Here is a 24,071-nt window from a genome sequence, read left to right as displayed (position 1 = left end):
GAGGAGCGTTTGGTCCCCAACTTGTCAGGAAGCTTCCCACCAAGTTTGGAGTCAGTCGCACGAATCCCCTCAGACTAGTTCGTTCAAATACGATGTGTGTAAAGTGCAAAAAATGGCAAAAAAATGGCCGTACACGCCAAGATGGCGGGCGCCCCGTTGCCATGGCGACAGGTGTTACATTGAGTTTTTTGGTCAACACGGGGTGGTACACGTGTGTGCCGAGTTTCGTCTTCCTACGTTGAAGTAGACTTCCGGGGCCCCATTCATGTGGTGATTTTTGGTGAGTGTAGGTGGCGCTGTTGAGCCAATTTTGCATTGAATAGTATGCGGACCTTATAATATCCGATTTTCGCCGGGCTTGACGTGTGTGCCAAGTTTCACAACTTTTCATGGGTGTTTAGGGGGTCAAATTTAGCGTCGAAATGCTTAGGAGGAGGAGAAGGAGAATTAAAGCCGCAAGCGGCATCCATCGGGTCCGAGCGGCCTGGACCCTGCCACCCGTCTCATACACCTTTTCCTAGCACGGTAGGTAACCTGGTCACATGGTAGGTAAAATGGCAAAACAGCCAGCTGAAAATCTGAAATGTTGATATACTTAGTTAGCATTTTTTGCTTGCATGCTAATTCTGCTAGCTAACATGCTATGTTGCCATGACAACAGGTGTTGTAATGCGTTAGGGACCCAACAAGTATGAATCCTGTCAAGTTTGGTGCAGATCCCATCTATTTCTGTGGAAATATGAGCAAACCGTGTTTCATGGCGAGAAGGCTTTTTCCGTCGGTTGCCACGGCAACATGCTTTCTCCTATTAGAGAGATTTGAATAGCGTTTGGTCCCCAACTTGTCATGAACGTTCCCACCAAGTTTGGAGTCGGTCGCCCGAATCCCCTCAGACTAGTTCGTTCAAATGGCAGTGAAATCCAAGATGGCGGGTACACCGTTGCCATGGCAACAGGTGTTCGATTGACTTCTTTGCTGCACTTCGGGTGGGACACGTATGAATGCTGTGAAGTTTGGTGAAGATCCCGTGTATTTCTATGGAGATATGAGCCAACCGTGTTTCATGGCGAGAAGGCTTTTTCCGTCGGTTGCCACGGTTACACGCTTTTTCCTATTAGAAAGATTTGAGGAGCGTTTGGTCCCCAACTTGTCAGGAAGCTTCCCACCAAGTTTGGAGTCAGTCGCACTAATCCCCTCAGACTAGTTCGTTAAAATGGCAGTGAAATCCAAGATGGCGGGCACCCCGTTGCCATGGCAACAGGTGTTCTATTGACTTCTTTGCTGGACTTGGGGTGTCACAAGTATGAATCCTATCAACTTTGGTGCAGATCCCACGTATTTCTATGGAGATATGAGCAAACCGTGTTTCATGGCGAGAAGGCGGTTTTCCGTCGGTTGCCACGGTAACACGTTTCCTGCTATTAGAAAGATTTGAACAATTTTTGGTCCCCAACTTGTCAGGAAGCTTCCCACCAAGTTTGGAGTCAGTCGCACGAATCCCCTCAGACTAGTTCGTTCAAATACGATGTGTGTAAAGTGGAAAAAATGGCAAAAAAATGGCCGCACACGCCAAGATGGCGGGCACCCCGTTGCCATGGCGACAGGTGTTACATTGAGTTTTTTGGGCAACACGGGGTGGTACACGTGTGTGCCGAGTTTCGTCTTCCTGCGTCGAAGTAGACGTTTGGGTCCCCATTATATTGGGGGTAATTTATTTTTTCTAGGTGGCGCTGTTGAGCCACTTTTGCATTGAAGTGTATGCAGTCCATAGAATATTGCAATTTTCGCCGGGCTTGAGGTGTGTGCCAAGTTTCACAACTTTTCATGGGTGTTAAGGGGGTCAAATTTGGGGTCGAAGCGCTTAGGAGGAGAAGTATAAAAAGCCGCAAGCGGCATCCATCGGGTCCGAGCTGCTTGGACCCCGCCACCCGATGTTGCCATGACAACAGGTGGTGTAACGCGTTAAGGACCCAACAAGTATGAATCCTGTCAAGTTTGGTGCAGTTCCCATTTATTCCTGTGGAGATGTAAGCAAACCGTGTTTCATGGCGAGAAGGCGTTTTCCGTCGGTTGCCATGGTAACAGGCTTTCTCCTATTAGAAAGATTTTAATAGCGTTTGGTCCCCAACTTTTCAGCAAGCTTCCCACCAAGTGTGGAGTCAGTTCCACGAATCCCCTCAGAGTAGTTTGTTCAAATGGCAATGAAATCCAAGATGGCGGGCACCCCGTTGCCATGGCAACAGGTGTTTGATTGAATACGTTGCTGGACTTGGGGTGTCACAGGTATGAATACTGTCAAGTTTGGTGCAGATCCCATCTATTTCTATGGAGATATGAGCAAACCGTGTTTCATGGCGAGAAGGCTTTTTCCGTCGGTTGCCACGGTTACAGGCTTTTTCCTATTAGAGAGATTTGAATAGCGTTTGGTCCCCAACTTGTCAGGAACGTTCTCACCAAGTTTGGAGTCGGTGGCCTGAATCCCCTCAGACTAGTTCGTTCAAATGGCAGTGAAATCCAAGATGGCGGGCACCCCGTTGCCATGGCAACAGGTGTTCGATTGACTTATTTGGTGGACTTGGGGTGTCACCAGTATGAATCCTGTCAAGTTTGGTGCAGATCCCACGTATTTCTAAGGAGATATGAGCAAACCGTGTTTCATGGCGAGAAGGTCATTTTCCGTCGGTTGCCACGGTAACACGCTTTCTGCTATTAGAAAGATTTGAATAGCGTTTGGTGCCCAACTTGTCAGGAAGCTTCCCACCAAGTTTGGAGTCAGTCGCACGAATCCCCTCAGACTAGTTCGTTCAAATACGATGTGTGTAAAGTGGAAAAAATGGCAAAAAAATGGCCGCACACGCCAAGATGGCGGGCACCCCGTTGCCATGGCGACAGGTGTTACATTGAGTTTTTTGGGCAACACGGGGTGGTACACGTGTGTGCCGAGTTTCGTCTTCCTACACTGAAGTAGACTTCCTGGGCCCCATTCATGTGGTGATTTTTGGTGACTCTAGGTGGCGCTGTTGAGCCAATTTTGCATTGAAGTGTATGCGGACCTTATAATATCCGAGTTACGCCGGGCGTGAGGTCTGTGCCAAGTTTCACAACTTTTCATGGGTGTTTAGGGGGTCAAATTTGGGGTCGAAATGCTTAGGAGGAGTATAATAATAAACATTTCAGTAACAATAGGGTCTCGCCATACTTTGTATGGCTCGGACCCTAATAAAGCCGCAAGCGGCATCCATCGGGTCCGAGCTGCCTGGACCCCGCCACCCGATGTCGCCATGACAACAGGTGTTGTAATGCGTTAAGGACCCAAAGTGTATGAATCCTGTCAAGTTTGGTGCAGTTCCCATTTATTCCTGTGTAGATATGAGCAAACCGTGTTTCATGGCGATGAGGCTTTTTCCGTCGGTTGCCACGGTAACACGCTTTCTGCTATTAGAAAGATTTGAGGAGCGTTTGGTCCCCAACTTGTCAGGAAGCTTCCCACCAAGTTTGGACTCAGTCGCACGAATCCCCTCAGACTAGTTCGTTCAAATGGGAGTGAAATCCAAGATGGCGGGCAGTCCGTTGCCATGGCAACAGGTGTTCTATTGACTTCTTTGCTGGACTTGGAGTGTCACAAGTATGAATCCTGTCAAGTTTGGTGCAGATCCCACGTTTTTCTATGGAGATATGAGCAAACCGTGTTTCATGGCGAGAAGGCGTTTTTCCGTTGGTTGCCACGGTAACACGCTTTCTGCTATTAGAAAGATTTGAGGAGCGTTTGGTCCCCAACTTGTCAGGAAGCTTCCCACCAAGTTTGGAGTCACTCGCACGAATCCCCTCAGACTAGTTTGTTCAAATACGATGTGTGTAAAGTGCAAAAAATGGCCGTACACGCCAAGATGGCGGGCGCCCCGTTGGCATGGCAACAGGTGTTAGATTGACTTTTTTGCTCGACTCGGGGTGTTACTCGTGTGTGCCAAGTTTCGTCTTCCTACGTTGAAGTAGACGTTCCCGGACCCCATATAATGGGGTATTTTTGCGGAGTCTAGGTGGCGCTGTTGAGCCAATTTTGCATTGAATAGTATGCGGACCTTATAATATCCGATTTTCGCCGGGCTTGACGTGTGTGCCAAGTTTCACAACTTTTCATGGGTGTTTAGGGGGTCAAATTTGGCGTCGAAGCGCTTAGAAGAAGGAGAAACGTAATAATAAGAATAAACATTTCAACCACAATAGGGCCCCGCCATACTTCGTATGGCTCGGACCCTAATAAACATAGCAATAACAATAGGGCCCCGCCATACTTTGTATGGCTCGGACCCTAATAATAAACATTTGGAAAACAATAGGGCCTTGCCATACTTTGTATGGCTCGGACCCTAATAAACATTTCAGGAACAATAGGGTCTCGCCATACTTTGTATGGCTCGGACCCTAATAATAAACATAGCAGAAACAATAGGGCCTTGCCATACTTTGTATGGCTCGGACCCTAATAAACATAGCAGAAACAATAGGGCCTTGCCATACTTTGTATGGCTCGGACCCTAATAATAAACATAGCAGAAACAATAGGGCCTTGCCATACTTTGTATGGCTCGGACCCTAATAAACATAGCAGAAACAATAGGGCCCCGCCATACTTTGTATGGCTCGGACCCTAATAATAATAATAAACATTTCAACTACAATAGGGTCTCGCCATACTTTGTATGGCTCGGACCCTAATTAGGCTCCACTTGTATAACTAATCTTTTTTTATACCTTGCAGAGACTTCTTGATGACATGACTGCTGAGGACCTAAGAAGGCTTGCATCACAGCTCGTCGAAAGGCAACCAGGCCTGATTTTTGATCTTCTATTGCAACAGAGCAATTCAAGCGTCTCAGAGGCAGCTGGAGTCCCAGGAACGCCCTGGTGTACTTGTGGGTTATGCAGGGAGATGCCAACTGACAGGGAGAGGATCTGCTGTGGACAGACACCAGCTAATTGCATCAGCAAGCTACCACATTTTACCCAATATTGCCTTGATGAAGGATATCTTAGGATACATAGGCATTATCGAGAAGATGTGACAGCACCTGGCCATGCAACAGAGCCAGGTGATGACAACAGGCAGTACCGGTATGCCGCCTATAGGCATTTCATATTATGGAAGCACGGCTCCCTGGGAGCAGGAAATCGGCGTGTCATCCCCAGTTGCTGTGTGTGGGCTATTAGAGAAAAGTTTCCTGATCCACACAGACAGTACACTGGTTTTGTTCCTGGCATATGATTGTGTTTTTAGGTAAACTGCAAATTAACAAATCTGTGAAATTTTATAGATTGTACATAATTATTGTATAATTTCTGTTCACTTATAACTTTGTATTTTTTCATTTATGTATAGTTATATAACTTAATTTGGGATAGTTTATTTTTATTCATACCTTTTTGATTAAAATAAACTCAGATTTACATGTTTTACCTCGTTATTTCAATCACGTAATAATGTAAATAATTGTACAGTGGGATGTGACTGCAAAGGAACAAGACAAATGTTTATTACAATTTAACTGCAAAAAATAGATAAATATAACTGATGTAACAGCAGCAATACACAGTATATACACAACAAAAACCCCATAGACCAAAGCCTATCTACGAAAAAAAAAGCCACATATCCATACAAAGGATGTGAAATTTTGATTGCACAACAGATATTCAATCCTTCTTGACAATGTTTTATCTGTGGCAAACACCACTGACTGAATACACATTTTCCACTTTTTTTGTTCATTACAGTTAAGGAAATAATTATTAGATGCAGTAATGGGGTTGAGGGGACAGATTTTGTGACCTAAGCATCAGATGTTTGCTTTTTGGAGACCTTGGCCATGACCTTCTGCTGTCACTGGAGCAGATCAGTCTAGTGTGGAGTTGCTGGGATGAGAATCATCTCCACATGTGAGAGCATGGTCCTCGGAGGGAAAAGGCTGGAATACTTCCTCTGGGTTGGCAGATGAGGTCCTGAATCAAGTGTGGGACTCTGAGTCTTGTTCATCAGAGAGGAGGAATGGAGCAGGAGCTCGTCAGCATCTGCTATGGTGTAGATTCTGCATCTGCAGACTGCTTTCTACTCTGTGTTGGTCGTCATCGTAGGTCTGACAACATCCTTATACAGAGGGAGGATTGGTGTTGAATTCTGGACCTGATGAACAAAACAGTTTAACAAAGTTTAGCAAAGCAGTGTATCAGACGCACTGTGCCTTGTATATTTGAGTCTTTAGTTGCAAAAAGTTAACTCATCATTTTGAAATAATGTCAATGTAAATTCACAATTTAGTGTTGAAAAGATTTGGTGGGGGATTATTGTACTTTTATTTTTGTTGGTGTGATGGTGACAATTGCCACAGGTTGTCTAGTCAGATTAACAGGCCAAGGATGTTTATCAAGAATATTTATTTACAAGTATCCATCAGTGATTGACTCAGAAGTAATTAAGACAGCCGTGTTTGACACGGCAGTGATTTATTCCAACAGGACACAGAGCACACATTAGAGTAAATGGACATGAAAGTGTCCCTAAAATGGTCCAGAGTACTCTCTTCTCACCAGCTTGAGAAAACTTAGGTGCATAACAGGAGTAAGAGTGAAGAAGGATAGAGGACTGGGGGTGGGGGAGGTCTACCATGATTGGCTATGTGGCTGCTGAGGTGTTGCCGAGGTAATTGTGGGGGATCGTAGGAGTTCAAAGGTAAGGATATTGTAATAATTGTTTGCTGAGGGGTCCCTTTAGATGCAAAGAACACAGAGGGAGTGAGTATAATTACAAGTAACCAACTTTATTAATGACAACTCATTAGGCAGCCTGTTTCAACCTGTAAAGGAGCCAGGATCAGTCAGTTCGTTCATCCAGCACAGGGTCGCACCAGTACTTGCATTTCATGCACGTGAGTCACAGAAGAAGCCGAAACCGAGCAACCAAACCACCCCAATAAGGCACAGCAATAGCACAGCAATTAAAGAGCTTAAGCCATCTCACACGGCAAGCATTACACTGCAAACCAACATGATCTTCCCCAACCCCAAGTGTCTCTAAGACAAGCCGCGGGCAGCACCGAACCTTCCGACTACGCTGGCTTCCCTGGATTCCCCCCGGACAGGTTTTCCCACTGGCTGTAATTAAAACTCTAACACTCAATCACACACTCATACACACAAATAAATGTTCTAAAAGGCCACTTAGCTCTCCGGGGGCTCAAGACCCTCCCCCGGGGTCTGCGCTTTGGCACTGGTCCGGCACGATCGAGTCTCTGTCTGGAACACCGCCCCAGCGCCGTGAGGTTTCCAATGGCGGCTGGAAAACCTCTCCCACAGCTGGAGAGTGGACAGCGTGCTCCTAGATGGCCCCTCTAACTCCCACTTACCCTGCCTATACCGCAGCCTTACCCTATGGCCCCCTAACTATCTTCGCCGCCGGCAGCCCTAACCAGCTACGATCGGCACCCTCCCCCCAAATCCACTGAGCACCAGACAGTCTGCTTGGCTGAACTCAGGCCCAATAGCAGTCACCAAGCTCCTCTCTCCAGAGACCACACACACTGACTGAGCTTTCTTTAAAGACTCACCTCACTCCCAGGTGCTGCCACTCAGGCAATCAGGTGCTGCCACTGAGGTACTGACAGCTCTGCCCCAGTGCTGCTGCACCTCCTCCCCCTCACTAAATCCACCAAAACTCACTACAATATCAATGAGAGTGCCTTTGTGACAAGCCCCTGTAGTGCCGCTTGAATAGCTTGTGGCCACATTCAGGACAGGGAGTTTCTCTTTGCCACCTTGAAAGTTACCTGCACTGAAGCTTTATCTATATGACTTTTTGGAGATCTGCAAGTTCTGAACAAGTTTTTGGTTGAATGTGACCTGACATAGATCATCTGAAAGAAATTACATCAGTTTCTCTCTTTCAATTTCTTTGGTTTTGCTATTTAAAATTATGCGTTGACAATTGTAAGATGTTTTGAGGTTTTTGCTTCAAACTACTGACAACATTTCGGCCAATTCACATTAAATAGATTTCTACAGTTTTTACTTGTGGAAAATAAATGACAATAACAAGCAAGTGGAAACTTAAGACTCATGCTAATTAAGATGCTGGCTTTCATTTTAAATACCACAACATTTTAGTTTCAATTTATGAAAAGTAAGGAATCAGCATTTGGTGCAAAAGTAATGTTTAATTTCAACATTGGTGCATTTGCTAATGTTTTCCACTGGTTTCTCCTAATGTTGGGTGAATTAATACCTCTAATGGCAGAAATGTTGTCATTTACTTTCCCATGTGTATAACAAAGCAAAAAGATATATATAAATTCATGTAGCACATGCCCATGACTGGTCTAAGCTGTATACTGTTTTATAATTCAGACAATGTAGGTAAAAGTAAAATGTTATTACCGAGGCCCCTTTTCACTTGTGTTTGTACAAGTTCTTCAACGGATGGGGGAGGTACAGGTGGAAGTCGACCGAGCTTGCGTGGATCCTCTGGCCTCAGTGTCCGTGTTCTTGGCATGCCTTTATCTGCTTCCAATCTACACTTCACCACCTCAGTCTGCAGCGCTTGAATGTAGCCATATGTTTTTGGTGTCTTCAATGCATAAACGCTATAACGTTTTGCATTTTTTCTGAAAATCCGTGTGTACCTGTTACACAGAAAATATGCTGATTACTATTACTAAAATATTTATTTCTTTATGAAAGAATTTTGGTTGATGTTTCCATCACAGACAATGTCAGTAATTGTGCTGCTTACATGTTGGAGCCGTCAGCTCTCTGTCTTGTTGGCCGACCAAGATGGAAGTTGTAGTCCAGGGCAGCCAGAATAACACGGGCTTCATAGACTGGAGGAGTGAAAGCAAAACGCTTGCTTGCATACATGAGGACGTGATTGTGAAAGCTCTCCAAGTCAGCTGTAGATCTATTGAAGTAAAAAAAAATATTAAAAAAGAGATACACACATACATACAAAGTACTGAGATATTAAATTTTAAAACACAGAAACCTACCTAAAACGCAAGTACTTATGGATATCCTTCAGCCACCGCTTCTTCAGAACAATATCCACAAGCGCCTCATGAGTCTTTGAATCTTTCTCTATCCACTCCTTTTGGGCTTCCTCTATTGGACCATGTTGACACTGGCCAGTTGCCCACTCATGTTCATTGCATACGTGGTGGATTATTCCAACCCACAGTATCTATATATTAAAAAAAAAATTTTTAATCCATTCAATATAATAGTAAATTACCTTTTATTTTCTAATTTTCTATTTTCTTGGCAGCCTGAATGGAAACAGTGCAGGTCAAATGAATCCTGGTAACACACCTATACAGAATCTTGTTCATTTGATGCAATATCACTTTTTATTACTAACTGCAGCAATTTTTTTGGCCAGGTTTTTAGCTCCATGCCACATGTCAAGACTGTGATTTATTCCTTGTCCCTTATACCTCCCTTTTCAGGATCTGTAATGCAGTACACAAATAAAGACACATTATTGTAGCCCAACATAAGCCTAGATATATGCAAGAGCTGAGTGTTGGAGAATGTAGTTGTATTGCTTCTGCGTCAGAATTTTGTGTGCTGGTTATGTTTCAGAATCATGTTTTATTTTGGCATAGTGAGTTTGCACACACACATGGAGTTATGTACAATGTGAGAACAGGCAGTGCAATATTGCAGTGCGAGCAGTGAAAGAGGTATATCAACTGTCCAGTAGTGACGGCGGTGGGAAAGAAAATGTTCCAGTGTATGCTGGTTTTGGTCTGGAGGGATCTGGTGCGCCTAACCACAGGGCAACAGTTCAAATACCTCCTACAAAGTGAATTATTCTTTGTGGAATAAATACATTTATGTGAACCTGAATGTAGAGATGTTGCTGCAAACTCACCCATGACAGCACTAATCTGTGAGTGGGCATCTGTACAGATTTCCACCAGCTTCACCTCAGCCATAAGCTGATCAACTGTTCGAATGAAGGCCTCCTTTTCCATAACAGTTGATCTTCTGTCGGTCTGTCTCTTATCTACAGTTACAACACTGATGATCTCCCGTGTATCATTCTCCATTGCAGTGTAACTGCAGTATTGTGCACAATGTCCTGGAGTGTCATTCCTCCCGTCAGCTAGAAATGTAGGAGAAGTTAGACAACCAAAAAAATAAATAAAACAAAATATATATATATATATATATATATATATATATATATATATATATATATATATATATATATATAAACACACACACACACACACACACACACACACATATATATATATATATATATATATATATATATATATATATATAAACAAAATTTAGATGTCAAGAATAGCCATTTCTTACCAAGGACCACAACATCTTTTCTCTGCAGTTTAGCTATGGCTTCAGCCCTTTTCTGCATCCAGTAACTTTTAACTGTGTCGACACAGTATGTGTCTTGGATGGAAAAGAATGTTCCTCTTCCAACCATTCCCATGTTCATGAACTTGAAGAGTAGTGCTACTTTGTTGTAATTGTTTCCAGACAACAAGATGTTTGTTGAAAGCATGAAGTCACCAGCCTGCATCCCAAATTTCATTACAGGCTGTGAAACCCATTGCCACACAAGATGTCCATCAGCACAGATCTAACAAAGACAAAAAAGTAATATCAATATAAAACAATAACGCAATCTTTGGAAGGCTTTTTTCACTTTCAACAGCAAATCAATTATCAATCTTGTGTATAATAGGAATCCCTCACCCATTCTAAAACACTTGCTGTGCCTCTCTCTTTGATGTGGACTCTGTATGGTGGGCACTGCTGACATACTTCACCCGTCTCTTTCAATTTGGCACACTTTTGAACTGGCAAAGTTACAAAAGAAGCCAGGTGCCTCAAGCATTCCTCATAAATGATGGACGCTTTAGCTCCTACAATATGTTCTGCCGTCTTTACTTGGGGGAACCTGAGATCACATGCCGAGTCACTGTATGTGCACGTCTCTGGAACAGGATCCAGTTCTGGGATCAAGTCATGCACCGTCTCATCCAAACCAATTACTGGAAGTTTGTCGAGGGATGGAACCTGATTCAAAGCGCCTCCGAATCTGTTGGAGGAAAGACAACATATCTGTCAATGTTGTGATTGCCAATACATTTCAATCATCTAATTTTGACCACGTTAAAAGCCATAGTTGCATGTTGGCATGGAAAACACACTTGATAGAAAGTGAGGGCATATCCTCTTCATCTCCGATGTCCATTTCCTCCCTTTGTATAGGCCTTTCAAGTGGAGCATCATCAGCCCAGTCGATTCTAATGAGATTCACAAAACATTCAGAAAACACAATGTAATTACTAGCACACGTTACAATTCCCCACAATGAAGAAAAATACCAAATTCATACTCACATGCTATTTCTCAGATCATTGATGGCTCCTTCATCAACATGTTGTTCATCATCAATGCTCATCTCAGTTAGGCTTGAGAAAACATAAATAACATCATTATAAATGAAAAATCATCAAGGGGAGTATTTGGTTCAACTGCCATTGACTAGACTTTACCTCCATTCAAGTTCAGCCAATCCATGAGGCTTTGTTGTGTCTGCTTTTGCAAGTTCCGATGTTGCCTTGTCTGCTTGCCTTAGGAATTAAAAAATGCAATTATGATACAGTGTATAAACAGTGTGTGCACCTATAACAACTTGCAATTCACATAATATCAAGACTTTAAAAAGTGACTGATGGAATATTTCACTTCACAAAAGATAGATAGATAGATAGATAGATAGATAGATAGCAAGGGTGTGGTGTGATAACATGTTTGCAGCCTGGTGACACATTAGCTGCAAACTCTTATCTCTTCCATTTTGGGTCAGTGTCTACCTACATGCAATGATTCATCGGTATATGCCCAGTATTAATGGAGAAATTAATTTCACAAACAGATAGACAGGGGTGAAAACATCCTGGTAAATTCAAAATATATGAAGATGATATACATCTTGTGTTACACTTACTCGTCTGTATCACTTGATCCAATGCTTGATATGGTGTCTGCGTGCCAAACACCTCTCTTCATTGGCGTTGATGTTTGAGGACCTTTTTCAAATCTTATAAAAAAAAGGAAACAGAAATGACTGACTAAAGTAGATAGAATGTTTCTGCACTTCACAAAAAAGTGACATACTGTAAATAATAGTGCAAGTTAGCAGATGTCTCAATGTCAATTCCGTTTTGAAATAACAGAAAATGTGAACAACCAAGCAAGCAAATCTCATTTCTGCCATAAGTAGATGTGAGTGTCAAGACGCGCAGTATGAATGTAGCTAAGACATACCTGCTGAGCCTGTGACCTCACGTGTGACGTTTGGCACTAAGCATTTAGGAAAGTGAGATACACAGACCAAGCCAAACTTTACTCAGGATGTATCCAGAGAAGGAAAAGGATGTGTGTTCATACAGTGAAAAAAAAGTCTTCTGATTATAAAACACAGACACTGTGTTATGATCAAAACACTGACGGCATGTGATAGATGCTCTCTGTCGCTCTAAGTTCCACCCTGATGCCACATGCATGATACGCGCACACACAGATGACCACACTTCCGTCAGCTGATAGAGAGCGCGTCGGAAAACACTTCAACCAGCCAAAACGTTTTTTACACTCTCCCAGGTATATTGAAACAGTAGCAGGCCATCAAGGTGCATCTCCAGTGTTAGTAGAGAACATCATGTCCATCACACGAAAGTGCACTAGCAGAATTTGCCGTCATTGTAATAATTTCTGAGTTGTATTACAGCTTAAAACAGATCCAGGTTTCTTATTTGTGGGTTTTATTACATATATTCCAGACCTGCGTGGTGTTGGATGTATTCATGCTTTTATCAAACCGGTTAGCCACTGCTGAACTTCTGCCAGAGACCTGTTCGCGGCCAGTGCAGGTCACGTGACACAGACCGGGGACAGCAGCAGTACAAACATCTTCGCCTCTTATCCAGATTTTCTGCTTAATTTTTTTCTGACATATTGAAAGAATATTACATTAATGAAGAAAATAAATGAATAAAGTCCAACATATACCACGTTTTACAATCAGTTTCTGTTTCCTTGCTTCTGGTCTGTGTCGTTCTTCGCCATATGAGATGTCTAACGTGCGGGCTCTAAGACCCCCTCCCCCTCCCCGCTTCTCTTGGCTTTTTATCAATGTGTTTTTATACTCTAAGTTTGGGTAAGGAGGGAATAATTAAAAAAATGAATATACAGACAGTCGCACACAATAAATTGTTGGTCCATGGTCGCACATTGTTACATGTCATCGTCTTTCTTCGTTCTAGGAGAACTAGCTTTGTAGTCATGACAACGCCTAACACGGCGGCTAATGGTCATATCACCGTTTATCTACAAGTTGAGGGACAATATAACGTTTGTACTCACAGAACAACGTAACAGCAGGCTATACAACCGAAGAGGACCCATTAACCATAAAACTTAGCATCGCACCATTTAAATTACGACCTCTTGGTTACAGCTAACTGCTAACTGTGTGAAAGTTCATACTTACCGGTCGAGAAGAAATGTTGCCAACTCTGCATCAGACTTCAGTCCTTTGTTGTTACGAAGCTGTCTCCAGCGCGTGAAGGCGACGCCGATATTTATTCTAGTTTTCCCACGCTTCTTGTCATATAGCTTCTGTGACTCGTAGCGTACTTTTTTCTTCTTACCAGAAGCTAAATCTGGCGGTGATATTGGTCGCTTTGAAGTGGTTTCATCCATGCTTTATATCAAATAGACAAGCCAAGGTCGATTTGTCTAAACTTCTCTGGAAGCTCTGCTCTTACAAATTCACGTGAAGATTGGTGAGGCAATTAAGTCGAAACGCTGCCACAGTGCGAAGCTCCACCTCTTCTTCCCTTTCTCTCAACTAATGTAGGAATCGCTTCTGAGCTGTATATTCGAGCTGCTCTGCTATAAATTGTCTTATACTCACTCTACTGGTGGAAAAAAGGTACTACAACTTTTACGGACCGTAAAAAGTTTAAAAAGAACCAATAACTTTGTAATTTAATAAAATATCACATATGAAATGATGGCAAATGACATGTTTTTAAACTTTCTAATTATGGTATTTGTTATTTTTTACATGAATTTATATTGAAAATCCTACAGATTCTGCCTTTAAATATTATAGAAGTATTACTTAAAAATGTCAGATTTTCCCTCTTTGCTCTAACTTAACTAAGTATTTAGGTTCCCAGCTGCCAGAGTGGGGTTGTGACAGGAAAAAATAGCACCTGTTTTGACTTTCTGCAAGTAACACCAGTGTGTCGTAGCCTTTTCTGAAACTTTCCCTCATTTGTACACTTCTGTAGTACAGAAGTGATACTTCCTTTTATATGAATTATAAATAGACTTTATTTTGAGTTTGAACCATTCTTCGTGAACTGGTAGGCCTCTTTTTCACCCTGGTGGTGTTAATGATTCGTCATGACTGGAAGACCACTGATGTTAATTTTTAATTACACACTTCCTGTGTTGACCAGTTGATTGGCTGTTTAAATATGGTCATTCTTTGTAACCAGGTGTACTTGCTAGGGTGTTAATTGACATTTTATTCCTTTGTGTATTTTTAATGAACATTTATCCAAATTATTTTTCAGAAATTCTGGCTGTATTGACAGACATCAGAAAGGTCCTGCACAAAGATCCTGCAGAAAGTAAATCCTGCTGAAGATGCTCCCATTCCTCAGGCAGAAGCTGAGGCAGAAACTGCACCTAGTGAAGTAAGTAGTCTTTTATTAATATGTTTATTAGTATGCATGTTTTTAAAAAGTGCTTTCTGTTGCTTATGGTGATGTTGTTGGTTTTAGGTTTCTGATAAGGTCAAAATGGGGACTGGTGGAGTCAGTGTCTCAGCTCACTGTTGGGAGACCGCAAAGGCCCAGAAAACTGCCAATGGGATGGCACGAGTGCTGCTGATGGGTCTTTTCAACACTGACATTCTGCTGAGGTCCAACTTGACTGGCGGAAAGAACAAAGTTGATCCCACTGCAGACAGACGACAAGCTCTTGATGGGAAAAAGCTGCAAGCTTTACAAGGTAAAGAATAAACAAAGCTTACAGATCTGGTGGTATACTTATCCTTTCTGTTTGTGTTGTCATTCACCTATTTAATAGAATAAATAACTGACAAATTTTCTGTAAAAATGACAAATTTAGTCAAGATTTAAGTGAGGTTTACTTTGGTTGGCACACTGAGCCAGTACTTCAGAGTAATTGTCAGCCACTGCTGGTTCTATAAAATATTCTATAAAATAACACCAATTATTGTTATACAGTAATTAGTCTATCATCATATGTCAGTTTAAATGTAATGACCTTGTAATATGACCTTGTAATACCCATTAGTTGCACCATCAACTAAGTTGAACATCCTATTCTAGCACTATTCAGTCTTACAATTTACACTTATCTAGCTGATTCATTTATTTAGGGATTGTGGTTGAATTCCTCATTTAAAATTTTTATTGTGTTTTTGTGATTATAGATGCTGTCCTAAATCACCATCCTGGGACCAAGATATCAGACATAAGAAAGTCCCTCAACACAAGAATTTGTGAATTAAGACACCAGTCAAAGCAAAGACGCAGTGAAGCTGATTAGAGAAAAATCTCGTCATCAACACACCTCCATTCGTTCACTTGTTCTACACAACACTGTCAAAAACCTTTTTTTCCAGGTGATTCATGTGTGGTTTAATAAACATTTGTTTTTCAGGCTATTTCGTTAAAAGCATAAACATGAGCAGTTCATTGGTCTCATAATTTTGTATGTTAACCTGTTAATAATAAACATATAGCAAATGTTTGCAAGTCTACCATAACGCGTTCATGTCTTTTTTTATGGATTTTACAAAAAGATTACTTAGTATTTAATAAATGTATATTATTCTGTGTATATATATTCTATTTGCTCACTGAAGCAATTACTCATATTTACAATAGAATGTATGTGGGGAACCATTAACAATAAGCCACTGGGGGGGCAGGGTTATGTCATGTGTTAATTCATTTATTTAGATATATAACAATATATTTTTACTCAGAAATAGTCATATTTTTTATATATATGTAAATATATATAACAATGTATTGATCATATATTAATATATATAGTTTATATATATGTCCTCAGAATAAATCATATATGTTTCCAAATATGTGTAAATATATGTCACAATGTATTGCTTAACATTTTGCCTAATACAAGTAAATATATTTTTACATATATTTTCCAATATATGAAAAGCGGCAATTCCTTATATATTTTTCAATATATTCCCATATATATTTACCATTACAAAATTTACTAACTTTTGCAGTTAATTATTAATTATTATTAGTTTATAAAGCCAGAATAAATGAAAATTGTATTAAATTATATCAAATATCCATCAAATCAGAAAACAAAAAAAGTTAATATATTGATTCCACATATATGGAGAAATATATTTTTCTTCCGTAAGGGCTGGCTCTCCGATTAAAAATATGGATGGAATGGTCTCATACACATGCGAAATGTTGAAAAAACTTTTTAACATTTGCAAACTAAAGAGAACATGTAAGTGGACAAAGAAATCCAAACTTCATTAAGTGAAAACAGCAAAAACCTTAGGCGTGGAGTCCACACAAGAACAAACTCACACTCAGAGTTTGTACTTGAAGAAAACCTCTGTGGACAAATCATTTAAACTTGTCTGCCCTCTACAGATACAAGAAGCTTCAGATGTCAAGCGTCTGGAAGAGACAGTTGCTTCTCTCCCAAAATTTACAACAAACCAAGCTAGCCATCTAAAAGAACAAAAGACCGTTTTAGAATTCAGCTGTAAAGCTAAGACAGCCTCATCTCCCAGAGAAATCCCACATGTGGAGTCTCCACGTCTTCTGGAAAAGGAGCCGAAGGCTTTCACCCAGTTAGATCAGACAACACAGACTTCTAAAAACTTTATCCAACAGGACCAGTCTACGAAGTTGTCAACACGTCATCAGGACCAACAAGATAAATAAGAATGGTGCAAAATTATGGTGACAAACCTTGTTGAAAATTGAATTTTGTGCATATTACGAAAAGCACAGATGGGATGTTCCCAGTGCAAATCTGACGCTCTAAAACAGCGTCTCTTCAAGAAAATCTGGGTTGAAAGCTGAGCAGTTAGATTTTAACATGGACTCAGTGTCAAACTTATATCAGGAGACCCAAATGAAGAGAACGAACTTATTTTAAAAGAGTTCATTTTCAAAGTGGTGAAATTCCCCAGAGATCCAGAGAGGATGAGAACCGGATCTCGAGGTCAGAGTTTTCCAGTGACGATCCGACAACCAGTTCGGAGTCATTTGTTGAGGGTCTGATAACTGAATGTAAGTTTAATATTAACAAAATGGTAATTTCTAGTCTCGACACGAATTCAGATTCACCATGTAGTCAACAAGACTATGAAGACCTAAAAAACCGGCTGTGTAACAAACTCTACGCTGAAGCTGAAAAGCAAGATTTTAAAATTTCAACAAAAAGAAAAGAAAAAAAAAAAAAAAAAAAAAATTTCAACAAAGGAAGTTTAGACACATTTACAGAAAGATAGATGAAGTTGTGTTTAAAGATGCTGATCTCCCACGTGTTTTTAAGCTACATTTCAGAGATGTAAAGTACCCCTTGGTAGATAAATTTATTCTGGATATTTTCAAAGAAGAAATTAATAAAACACCAAAAGTGCCAAAATGGTTTTCATTTCTGTAGGAAATGAGCAAAAACCATTTTGGGGTCTTTTAAACAGTTTAACAGTAAGAAAAAAAATAAAAGAAAAGAAATTACACACACACACACACATATATATATATGTATACATACATACATACATATACACATATACAGACATTTATTTATATATATATATAGATTTTAGACATATATATCTGCCAGCTTTTTGGTATTACCCCCTATACATGGAGTGGATGGAATGCGGGGGGAAGGGGGCAGAGGCTTTTGACGTTAAAGCTTTAAAGGCTCCATCACCCCCTGCAGACTTCTTGCTGTCATTTACTCGTGCTCGCCTGGGTGCGGCACAGGAGAGGGATCTCAGCGAATCTTGAAACACTTTAGGCCCCTGTTGGCCCAGGTATTTATGACACATCGAAATTCATACAACATACTCAGAGAAAATTAACAACTCCATGGAAGCAACGAGGCCTTTCCAAATTATATATATATATATATATATATATATATACATATATACATCTCTTTGTCAAAACTGGACAAGATATTTATGACACAACATCAACATTAATAGAACATTCTAAAAGAAAATGAAAAAGTTTATTGAACCAACGAGCCCTGTTCTAATTCAACAGACACCGGAGTCCATTTTAATGAATTTGATATATATATATATATATATATATATACACACACACACACACACACACACACACACACACACATATATATATATAAATATATATACATATTATTTAAATATGTTGTTGAGGATCTGGTAACTCCCCCAGACTCCTCCAGTGAAGATTTAACTAATGAGCAACTGATAGACTAATTCCACATATATATATGTGTATATATATATATATATATATATATATATATGTGTTGCAAATATTTTATAAGCATTTTGATTCATTTACTCATTTATTATTCATTTACTCATTTAAGCATTCTTATTCATTTATTCATTTACATTTTATCCTTAGATTTTAGTAACAGGAATTAGGTTTTTGCTTTTAATTAATAGAACTACAGCTTAATTGTTATCATTGCTTTGCAGGATACAGATAGTGCATTTACATAAACTCATATAAGGTTACTGAGTTCAATACTGAGAAAAGAGCTAAGAACTAGCGGCCTTGACAATGTTCTGGATGGCCACTAGGGAGTAATCTAAATATTGTTACATCTCTTTGCTTATCTATTCACTCCTAGCAGAACGGAATTTCCCAGTAACTCAGAAATCATTAAAAGAATAGCCTTTGTGTGAATATTGTGAGAAAAAGTACAAGGGAGTCAGTAGAAAGGCAGAAAAAGATAGTGAAGCAGAGCATAGTGTCTTTTTCCTTTCAGCTCTGACTCACCTCAGACGAAGGACCTGGAGGAATCAAATTCCCGGAAGGAGGAAGGACCACCTTGCAAAATACACATTCACATAAATGTGCACCACATGCACGCACATAGCCACAATGCTTTGTATCACTATAAATGAGGAGGATAATTTAGTTAGGCGGGTCTTTTGGCTGAACCGAAGGTTCCCGACACTGTGTTTTAGTGGACCAGATGCTAAAGCTAACAGGCCTCCTTCTCGAGAAGATATGTATTGTTTTCTTATTACTGGCTTAACAAAGAATTGTCAATTGTTGGTGTTTTTGCCTTCTTTTAAAAATGTGGATTTTTGAACACTCTTCCTTCTGATGATTGATTTACAGGTGGTGAACAAATCTTTTAAAGCCAACAAAGAATATTTTAAAACTTCAATTGGTGACCCTGACGTGATCCACTAAGAACGGCAACGGAGAGTATCCAGAGCAGGATTCGGGTTGTCTGAGTCTGGGCGCCCACCACAACAAAGGTAAGCAGTAACCTATTGTACTTAATGTACTGAATACTGCAGATTGATTTTAACCAAATTTATCAGACATCCTGAACCCTCACTCTGGTGAGTACAAAGCCAGTCTGTAGGAAAGCAATTCATTATATGGTAAAAAGTTAAAGGGTATTTCAGTCCCTTTAAGGATAGGGGTGCCAGTCCCCTACAAGTAAACAGGGTTTCAGTCCCTGTAAAAGTGAGGTGCCAGTCCTCACCGCAGGAGGTTTCAGTCCTCCTGTGAGTAAAAAGGGTATTTCAGTCCCTTTAAGGATAGGGGTGCCAGTCCCCTACAAGTAAACTGTAATGGTGTCTCCCTGAGGACCCGGAAATTCAGCCACACACACACAGTGATAGATTCCAAGAAAGTAATTTATTCAGTCCGGGTAATGGAGGAGATGAGCAGGGTTTGGTCCAGTAGGAAGCGGTGGCGCCTTCCTCAGGTAAAGCAGGGGATAATATCCTGAAAGGACTCCAGAAACAGTCAGGATGATCCACAATCCAAACGAGAAGAGATTTAAGAAGCCAAGAGTCATTAACAGGGGTAGGAGGCAGACTACTTAGCTGGGGCAGGTGAATATCCGTGGTCGTTCCAAAACAGGTCAAAATCCAGGAGAGCACAAAGCAGGAGCAGTCCGACAGGGGATGAGGCAAGAGAAGTCCAAGGGCCGTAACTGGGTCAAACACAGGAATCAGAAAACAAGAGTAAACGCTGGACATCAACAAGGGAAAACAATGCTGACCATCTGGCAGGGAAGCAAGGACTGGAGTGAGCTTAAGTAGGGAGGGGAGCAGGTGAACAGAGTGAGTAATCAGGGCTGCACCAGGTGGAGCAGATGAGCGTGATGAGGAGCTGTAGGCCCAGCAGAGCAGCAACCATGACATAAACAGGGTTTCAGTCCCTTTCTAGTTTTGGGGTACCCCGTTGTACGTTTTATGTTTGTCTAATGTCTTATGAATAATAATTTATAAATATTAATATAAATATATAATTACAACAATAATTGTGGGAAGAAAATAAATATATATATATATATATATATATATAAATTGTATGTAGAGCAAACTGTGGTGGCTTTGATACACAGAACATAGAGCAACTGAAGATAATAACCTAAAAGTGTGGGATTGCGCTGTCCTATTCTAGAACCGGACAGCAGCAGCTCAGAAGGGGGTGATTTTGCTTAAAGCACTGTGATATTTTTGCATTGTCAGTGTTTTCAGAAGTGTTTTGAGAAGCTGTGGTGATTTAGCATAAAGCAGTGTAATATTTCTGCATTGTGAGTGTAAATCAGAGCTTCAGTTATTTTCCTATGGTATTTTGCATACAGCAGTGTAATATTTCTGCATTGTGAGTGTAAATCAGAGCTTCAGTTATTTTCCTATGGTATTTTGCATACAGCAGTGTAATATTTCTGCATTGTGAGTGTAAATCAGAGCTTCAGTTATTTTCCTATGGTATTTTGCATACTGTATTGTGACATCTTTGCATTGTGAGTGTTATCAGAGCTTTTTCTGTGGTGATTTTTGCCTGCAGCATTGTTGCATTTTTGCATTGTGAGTGTATTCAGAGCTTTAGTGATTTTGCTATGGTAATTTTGCATGTGACATTGTGACATTTTTCCATTGAGAACTTCATTGATTTTGCTATGCTGATTTTGCATGTGGCACTGTGATATTTCTGCATTGTGGGAGAATTGTATTGTGGGGAGGCTTTTAAACACAGAGCTTTAAGTGTTTTGAGAAAAAAAAAAAAAAAAAAAAAACCTCTCCGCTGTCTTCATTTAATTCCGGACAGTAGGGGATTGAGACAGCAGAACTTTTACTGGATAAATTCTTCTGCTCTGTGGGGGAAAACTGTATTGATTGTTAACTTCTGTTGTGTGGAGAATTAAAACCGGGTTTTGCGAATATCACACCGGACGCTGAGTGAACATTTTGACTGAAGCATCGCACTGGTGGAAACCCAGCGGTGTTAACATAAGCCAGTGGTCTGGTGAAGTAGGTTGATCTGTGATCTCGCAGGTGGTGTGAAGGTAGCAAACTCGGGGACACGATCCATTCACATACATCAGAGTCCATATTTTAAAACATGTCTATTTCAGCAGAGCAAGTCCCTCCTGAGGAGGGCAAGAAAGACAACTTTTTAACTCGTGTACCAAAAATCAAGCCCAGTCAAGCATTGCAGGCAAAGAAAAAGAGTTTGATTCTTTTTGGTCAGATTGTGTGACTAAAATGCAGACAAGCCAGGTGAATGTGGTAAACCCTGACCCTCGGAAAGTTTTGATATGGTTAAAATGTGCAGGATCTGAGGCAGAAGGAGCTAAGGAGGTTGTTAAGAAAGACATGGAAAATGCGAGTAGGATTAATAAGGGTAAGAAGAAGAAAAAATTTGAAGAAGCAGAGAATTGGAGAGCTTTTATTCATCATATCTATATTACTGCAACAGCATTGTATGCACTTCAGCGACACCAGCGTAGCAGACACGGGGAGTCGAGCTTCTCTCCCTCCCGTCCTGATCCACCTCCTTATCAGACCTCTCCAAGCCCTGCTCTTCAGGCGCCAATCCTTAATGTAAAAGGAGGATTTTTGGATTGTGAGGAGGCTCGGGCAGACTCTTTGACTTCTCATACTACCTTGTATCCATCACTGAGTCCTGCAGGACTTCTCCATTCTACATCAATGGAGCAGGATAAGAGGGACAGTTCTAGCAGAAGGAATGTTACTAGTCAGCTTATAGACCACCCTCAGGAGACTGAGCACACGCCTTGCTCCCAAACTGGACCACTTTCTGGTTCAGACGGAACATTTTCTATGACAGTGGCAGGAGTTTTGAGTGCCACTCCAGTAAAAGCCAGCACGAACCCCTTTCTGCAGCAGATGGAGGACATTTCTAGACAGAGCCACCAACAGGTTACTCATGACTCCACTTCTTTGTGGCATTCTTCTCGGAACCCTGCTCCCTCTGCCAGCATGGCCACTTCTGACTTGATTACTTTTAAAAGCACAGAAAACATTTCTTCAGTGGAACCGCAGAGCTCTCTTTCCACCGAGCCACAATTGGGCCCACCATACTTTCAGAACATGCCACAGCGACTTGGAGGAAATTTTCCTCTGATGCAACACCAAGCTGGAGGCTCAGTTTACAAGCCTTATTCTTTGACAGATATGCATTCTCTTACTTCTAAGTTGCCTGCTCTCACTTCTGGGGGACTGATGTGGTGGAACAAAATGATTTCTCTTACTGCAGGGACTCAACTGGCTCTGGGAGATGTGCGAGGGATGGTTGCCTCTTGTACATCCACTCTGACTCTCAGAGAACTTGATTACTTGGCAGGAACTTTTACTCACCCTAATGACACCCCTTTGGGACCTTATGCTACTGCATGGTCAGCTGCACTTGACAGAACATTTCCCCCTCCTGTGGGTGATGTAGCTAAAATGACTTTCCAGAGAGATGACAAAGAGACACCAGAGGACTATGTACTGAGATGCATTACTACATACACTGACAGGGTGGGGCATCACCCCAGCCGTAGTAAGGTCCACTGTTCATTGTTTAAGCAGGCGTTTGAGTCTGGCCTCCCTATTGAGGTTAAGGACAAATTAGGGGACCAGCCTGACCTTTTCCCTTCAGAAGCTTTTGAGCGTTATTGCATGTTTGCTAAGCATCATCTTAATCAGTATGACAAAAAGCAGAAGGAACAGCAGAATCACAAAGAGGAGATGGAGGTCTCAGTGTTGAAACTTCAGTTAGCAAAACTCAGAGATGATGTAAACAGAGAAAAAAAAGGCAAGCAACAGATGGTAGCCACGCCCCCTACTCCACTTCAGGCCCCGGTGACTGTAGCTCCACAGGCCCCTCCCCCAGCTACGCAGCAGTCCTATTATCCTCCATACTCCGGCCCTCCTAGGGGGCGGGGAAATTTCAGAGAACGTGGTGGAAGGGGTGGCCCTAGGCGTGGTGGACGAGGAAGGGGTGGGCCAGGACAGCGGGGGTGTTTCAACTGTGGACAGTTCGACCACTGGCATAAGGAGTGTCCCTTCTCTCAGCCACTCCCACAGCAGGCACCCTATGCCTCTGCAGCTCCGCCCCCACCACCTCCTCCTGGAACTGGAGGGTGGATACCTCAGCAATAGGCGAATCTTTGTTTACATCTTTTTGCGCATGCGCGTGTGGTTGGGTGGCAAGAAGACCTGTTGAGATGGCGGAACCTGCTAGCATAAACAAGAAAGTAAGCGGGCGAAATCCAAATTATATAAGTACGCTAAGCTCCGAAGACCAGAGGAGGTTTAGAGAGAAACTAAAAATTTGTGTTGCAGACAAAATCGAACAAATACAAAGCCCATATGAAGTCTGGGATGACGAAAAATACTGGTCTGACTCACCTGCATCTTGGCCACAGATGTGCTG

General features: G+C 41.3%; 1 protein-coding gene and 3 long non-coding RNA genes across 4 annotated transcripts in view; 2 read left to right on the top strand and 2 right to left on the bottom strand.

Annotated features, from left to right (window-relative positions):
• The window catches only part of gpc3 (glypican 3), a 266,165-nt gene that overhangs the window by 134,699 nt on the left and 107,395 nt on the right, over positions 1–24,071 (bottom strand). The window lies entirely within an intron of this gene.
• Positions 6,779–23,790, top strand: LOC121643601. Its single transcript, XR_006011133.1, has 4 exons — positions 6,779–6,790; positions 8,598–8,603; positions 9,692–9,694; positions 23,711–23,790. It is a non-coding gene; the product is annotated as an uncharacterized LOC121643601 (long non-coding RNA).
• Positions 11,361–12,118, bottom strand: LOC121643599. Its single transcript, XR_006011130.1, has 3 exons — positions 12,032–12,118; positions 11,577–11,654; positions 11,361–11,492 (listed from the first exon to the last, which is right to left on the bottom strand). It is a non-coding gene; the product is annotated as an uncharacterized LOC121643599 (long non-coding RNA).
• Positions 14,714–15,594, top strand: LOC121643602. The gene is made up of 3 exons (XR_006011134.1): positions 14,714–14,795; positions 14,895–15,111; positions 15,560–15,594. It is a non-coding gene; the product is annotated as an uncharacterized LOC121643602 (long non-coding RNA).

This window comes from Melanotaenia boesemani, chromosome 7, assembly GCF_017639745.1.
Source record: "Melanotaenia boesemani isolate fMelBoe1 chromosome 7, fMelBoe1.pri, whole genome shotgun sequence".
Taxonomy (NCBI): Eukaryota; Metazoa; Chordata; class Actinopteri; order Atheriniformes; family Melanotaeniidae; genus Melanotaenia; species Melanotaenia boesemani.
This window is presented reverse-complemented; position numbering and strand designations above follow the sequence as displayed.